Below are 6554 nucleotides of genomic sequence, written 5' to 3' on the forward strand. Positions count from 1 at the left end.
ATGGGGTCCCTTGGTTCCTCCCACGTGCCGATCGCTCAGTAGCTCTGGGAAATGACCTAAAGGACTGTGTGTTCTCAGGGTAATTCCCCTGAAGCTCCACCAGGTCTGCCCGTTAAATCCCATGCTTGCCAGAGGGAGGGGGTTCTGTATTTGGTTTTTGGTTCTGCGTCTCATGGTTCCCAGCCCATTGTCCCAGTTCTGCAATACTAGGCTATATATTAAGCTGGGGATATCACCAGGGGAGACTGGCAATTGCGAGGGTCCTCTTGAATGGCGTTTCCTAGGTGAATTCACCCTCGTTTGAGGTCAAGTGGCTGGCAGTGCATGCTCAGAAACCAGATTCTCTTAGTGTATTAACAATGTGCTGGGGAATGGCCGTATATCAACCAGCTTACGGGGCTGAGGAAGAGCCTGGCCCTCCAGTTACAATAGAAATACCACCTTTTAAACACTTGCATCGATGCCAGATCATTGCAGGGAGAAGGTACCCGCTTGGTGAGACCTAGAAAGACTAGTGGTGACATCACTAAGATGCTAGCTGCTGGATGTTCAAGTTCTAGGCAACTTACTGAGAACCCAGTTTAGGGAGGGCTCTGTTTGAGACACTGGGGATACAGCAGGGAACAAAGCAATCAGAAATCCTTGCCCTCAAGGAGCTTGTATTGTAGAGACTATTTGAGCCCAGAGGTCTGGGTAAATCACTCATGCACACATGTTTGGATTTCTATTTTCTCTCCTCAATATCTCACAAGTTCACCCCCGAAGTGAAGGCATACTGAGGCAGTCCTTTGGAGAAATAACCTAAAGAAAGGGCAACGTGGTGAGAAATGTCTCTCCACGCCTTCAATTTTAACCCAGAAAATTCTTAAAAAAAAAATTTTTTTTTTTTACGTTTATTTATTTTTGAGACAGAGAGAGACAGAGCATGAACAGGGGAGGGTCAGAGAGAGGGAGACACAGAATCCGAAACAAGCTCCAGGCTCTGAGCTGTCAGCACAGAGCCCGACGCAGAGCTCGAACTCATGGACTGTGAGATCATGACCTGAGCCGAAGTCTGCCACTTAACCGACTGAGCCACCCAGGGACCCCATTGACCCAGAAAATTCTATGTGTGGGAATAAGGACAAGGTTTGATACTTTGTTATGGTGTTCTTTCTCCCCCAGTCCTGCTAGCTACAGAAAAGGTCTTGTCAGCCTGCTTAGAGAATTTAAAACTGAAAGAATACGTGAGAAGGGACAGACCTCAGACAGAAAAAGGAGAGAAGCCAAATCCATCTTCAGGATCAAGAACGCGTGGTGTTGCAGAGAGAGGGTTTGACTCGCAATATCCGAAACTGTGGTGAAGGAGAGCAAGAGAAGTGAAGACAGGAGGGAGGGTTTTCAAAATGGCTGTGTTAGATTATGAATTGAATTTCCTTTCATGCTTTTTTTGAATGGAATTACTTTTGAACTACTTTCGATTACTAGTCTGCAAAGATTAAGCCATAAAGGGCCCTAGGATTTATTAAAGTTTGTGAATTCTGGGTTCTGCTTTTAACCTGATTATTCTTAAATCCTTCAGTCTGCTGGCCTCATATTTTCCTTTCACATACAGTTAAAATAGTATGATCCCCCTTTCCACCGACCTGCAGGAAGTCTGCTATCCACTCCAGTATTTTTAAGGTTCCAAAGGTGCGTCAACTGACTGTCATCTCCCACTCCAACATTCTAGCTCGATTCTTCACTTCTTCAATTCAGTTTTTAATGAAGTAATGCATGCGCTAGTTTGAAACTCAAATATTCAATGGATCAAAATGCAAAACAGAAGTCCTCAACTAATTGTTCCAACCAATTGTCCAACTCCTTTCAGGCAACCATTTTCAACTCTTCCAGTTCTTGCTTTCTTATACAGTAGAACCTTGGATTGCGAGTAACTCGTTCTGCGTGTTCTGCAACACAAGCAAACATTTCTAATGTATTTTAGCTTAATAAACGAGAGCTGTCTTGCAACACGAGTAGTACGTGACGCCAAACATCACATGATCACAACTGAGCCAACGGTTCTTCTCTCTCTTGCTGTGGGATTGTGGGTGATCGTCGATGCAATGTCACCTTTCCGTAAAACCCTCAAAAGGGGGTAAAAGCAGTGTCATTGGATAGGTTTCTTGTTAAAGTTGCACGAAAAGAAAAAGATTCCAGTGAGCCAGGAGTGATTCTGTTAGTGACAGTGAAAGTCGTCCTGCATGATAACCCTCCTCTCTCGTCTCCCTCACACCAGCCATGAAGGTTTTCAAAGGTAAGAGCAGGTTAATTTGTTTATTTTTCTTTATATTTTGTATTTTATTTATTATTTTGTATTATATTACAGTATTGTAATCATTTTTATATGAATATTTTTGGGTTATGGAACGAATCATGAGAGTTTCCACTATTTCTTATGGGAAATTCACTTTGAAACACAAGTGCTTTGGATTACAAGCATATTTCCAGAATGAATTATGCTTACAAACCAAGGTGTTACCTTCTTATTTCTAAATAAAATGCTTGCTTTATCATTTATTAAATTATTAACTTTAGGTGTTAGGGACAGATATTCTGTTACGATGGGCGAAGGTTTAACTCTCATTCTTCTACATCCCCCCATCCTGCCCACCTTCTCTTCCTATGCTCTATTTGAATGATATAAAGTATTTTTGATCAAATCAGCAGTCAGGATTGACATTATTATGACTATGAAAAATATTAATAACCAAGAACTGTGTCATAGTTCTATCTTCTTTCTTGTACATATTGTTTTTTCCTAGAGTTAGTATTTTCCTCGTTTTTTATTTGCTTATTTTTGTGTGTGTGCTTCTATTTAATATTTTTCATGCTACATTGTATTTTCTTACACATCCATTAATATTATTTTCCAAATGGTCAAATAAACAAAATAATCTATCAACTAATTCTTTTTCCCTGGGTTCCTCTCTCCAAATGCTTCCTCTCTTGGTTTCCATTTGGACAGTTGCTTCTCAGGCCTGCTGCTCTCATCATGGATTTCCTTTTTTGTGTCTTTGTGTTGCATCCACTGTTTCCAACTCATTCTGCATTTGCCCCCTCACTTGAAGGAGGGAGCACATGCTCCTATACTCGTGGGAAGTTGTTCATAGTGATAATTATGTGTTTACAATATTGCCTTTTTGTTTCTGATCTACCTTCATACTTAGTTGATCATTTGGGTATATAATGGTAGGTTGCAAATCATTTTGCCTCATAATTTTGAAATTATTTTTTCCATCGCTTTCTAACCCCCAGATTTGTTGCTAAGAAGTCTGATATTATTTCATTCCATACACTTTGTCAATGACCTTTCCTCCCAACCCCAAGGAAATTTACAAGATTTGTTTCTTTTACTTTCTGGTGCTCTGATATTTCTTAATGAAGAGCCTATGTGCTTGCTTTTTATCGTTTGCTGTGCTGGACACGGTGTGTTGTTCTTTCAGTCTGGAGAATCTCATATCCTCTGGCCCTGGAAAATATTCTCTGGTATGAATTTGAAAATAGCTTTCTCTCCATTTTTCCTTCTGTTTTATTAATCTATTGTTGAGTTTCCTGGGCCAATACTCTGAGTTTCTTATCTTTTCTCTTCATAGTTCTTTTGATTTTATTTGCTCTACTTACCAAAATGTTTCTTAGTTTTTATCTACCAAACTCGTTGTTACTTTTTTAAGAGTGGGGGGTGTAGAGAGAGAGAGGGAGAGAGAGAATCCTAAGCAGTCTCCACGCTCAGCATGGAGCCCAACGTGGGGCTCTATCTCACGATGTTGAGATCAGGATCTGAGCTGAAATCAAATGGTGGATGCTTAACTGACCGGGCCACTCAGGCGCCTCAGTGTTACATGTTTTATTTTGACCAACAATTTTCCAGTTTGTTCCCCAACACTTGTCTATGCAGCATCCCATCTTCCTCTTATATTTGCCTCGTCTTTTCTTATCTCTCCACTTTCATTCCTTCTGCCTTATTGACTAAGCTCATAGTTTTCTTTTCTTCCTTACTCCTCCCCTTCCTCCTTTTTCTTTCAGTTGTGGTATTTTGGGTTCTTTCCAAACGTTGAAAGTTGTTGCCGTGTTTTGGGTTCTTTTCATGTTGGATGCCTTTTCCAAATGTCTGATTGTCTCTTCACATTTAATAGTGATGACTAAAAGCTGATTAGAAGTGCTGAAAGTGGGGACTGGACGTATTCATAAGTAATTTTCAAGATACTGGGATTGGATGCTACCTGTAGAGCTGATATCAGTATCTGGCAGCTTTTTATTTGGGGATTGTAATTTTTCCAAAAGAAGACTTTTCAAATCTTCCACCTATGAGGGCTATTTCTAGAAGTAGAAATTTCACTTAAACTTCTATTTTCAACTGTTGACCTCTCTCTTTCCTGGATTTTGACTAATGTCCTGAGTTTCCTCTGTTTGTCTTTTCCTGAGAATGAACCATGGGTCCTGTGTGTGTGTTTGTGTGTGTGTGTGTGTGCATGTGCGTATGTGATGGGGGGCTTCATGAGGTGAAGGAGGAGACAAGGAGCCAACCCTTCCACAAAGGGACTTTTGACTCTTTATGGGCTGAACTGTGTGTCCCCCAAATCTATGTGTTGAAGTACCTCAGAATGTGATTATATTTGGAGACAGTTTTAAAGAGGTAATCCAACTAAAATGAAGTCATCAGAGTGGCCCTAATCCAATATGACTAGTATCCTTATAAGAAGAGGAAATTTGGACACAGGCAATTACAGAGGGAAAACTATGTGAAGACACAGGCAGAAGACGTCCATTCACAAGCCAAGGAAGGTGATCTCAGAAGAAACTGATTCTACCGACACCTTGATCTTGGACTTCTAAATGCCAGAACTGTGAGAAAATATATTTCTTGTTGTTTAAGCCCCTCATCTGCGGTACTTTGTTATGGTAGCCCAAGCAAACTAATGTACCATGTTTTCGGCCCTGTTCCACATCCCTAAGTTTGATGATGCCTGTTTCCTTCAAATTCTGTTCTTTTCAAGGTCCTGTGGGACGAACTGGCTCACATCCCCTCTGCAGGCTGCCACCCTTGTATGTCACTCACTGTGCCTCTCTCCATCTGCTTTCTGTCTTCCTAAAATTTGTGGAATTATGAAAATTTCTTTAAGTGTGCCTCCTACTGTCTTTATTCGTTAGAGTTTTATACTAAAAACAAAACAAAACAAAACAAAACATCTTTTGCTGCCATTTTAGTGGTTTTCGAGAGAGGGAAGAGTTATACTTGCATTTTAACCTAAGGCGAATTTCTAAAATTCTAGAACCTTTTAATCTAGCAATGGCAATAATCAACATGTTATGAAACTGTCATTCTTTTTAACAAATTACATACATACTGGCACCCAATTTGTTGGTTCTCAGCTCCCAACGCACGCTTCTTTGCCCTATTTCTGATACTGGAGCTGTATCCTGTAAACATTTCTGGTTTACCAGATGGCTTCATACTAGGCTTCATCAATAGGGGACTTCGGAGGGACACTGCAGGGGGAAGGAGTTTCTCTTCCTGGTTCCCCTGTTTGTTTATCTCCGGCTCCTGTGGCGTGAGGCTGCCAAAGGCATATGGGGCAGCCATGACACAAACACTTCAGTGAGTTTCACAGACACCCATCTGTGAATTCCTAGTGAGTCTTGGGGGCCTCCTAATGGGGGCTTCCCAGTGAGTCCCATCACAGCCCAACAGGAAGTTTTCAACTTGCCAGCACAGGCCTACGGCACTTCAATGAATTTCTTGCTATCCAGTGGGCCCCAGTCACAACTTCTCAAATGGGATCTGAATCTCAGCCTGGTGTAGTGGGATATTTTTTCTCAGATTTTTCTCTTTTTGGGGTGCTCTGTCTCAGCCCTAGGTGTAGTGGCTCTCTCCCTTACCTGCTAGTCTTGTATTTTTTAGAGCAAGGGTGTGCAAAACTTTTCTGGAAAGAGCCAGCAAGTAAATATTTTAGGCTTCACGGGCCATGGGGTCTGTATTACTCAATGGAATGTTGTAGTGAGAAAACAGCCACAGACAGCACACAAATGAACGGGCATGGCCAGATGGGCCACAGGTCCACTCCTGCTTCCCTATGCTCCTTAGCCCATAGGCATCAACCCCCTGTTACTAGTGAACAGTTCTTTATATGAAGTTCTCACTGTTCAAATTACTGGTGTGGTTACTTCTGACCGGACCCTGATTGATATACCACATTGAAATTTTAGGTGAGGACTTGGCTCGTGACTTGGGCCAGCTGAGAGTGTTTGCTCTGGATCTTACAATTTTGGTCAGTGTTAGAGAAAGAATGAGAGAAGGAGTGACTCTGTGGCAGTCTTAAACAGTAAAAATAACAAGCGGGTGGATATTTTAGGCAGGGCTTTCTTACCTGCGTGCAGACAAGACTTGGGGCAAAGCAGAAAAATCTTCTCTTCTTGTCAGTCGTAAACTTCAGGTTCATAAAATGTTCCCTACCGTTACCTACTCTATAAAACTTTCACGTTTATTTTAAAATAATTTCCCCGAGATCTTCAGGTAGAATTGACACTCTAGGAAG

Source organism: Panthera uncia (genome assembly GCF_023721935.1).
Source record: "Panthera uncia isolate 11264 chromosome B3 unlocalized genomic scaffold, Puncia_PCG_1.0 HiC_scaffold_1, whole genome shotgun sequence".
Taxonomy (NCBI): Eukaryota; Metazoa; Chordata; class Mammalia; order Carnivora; family Felidae; genus Panthera; species Panthera uncia.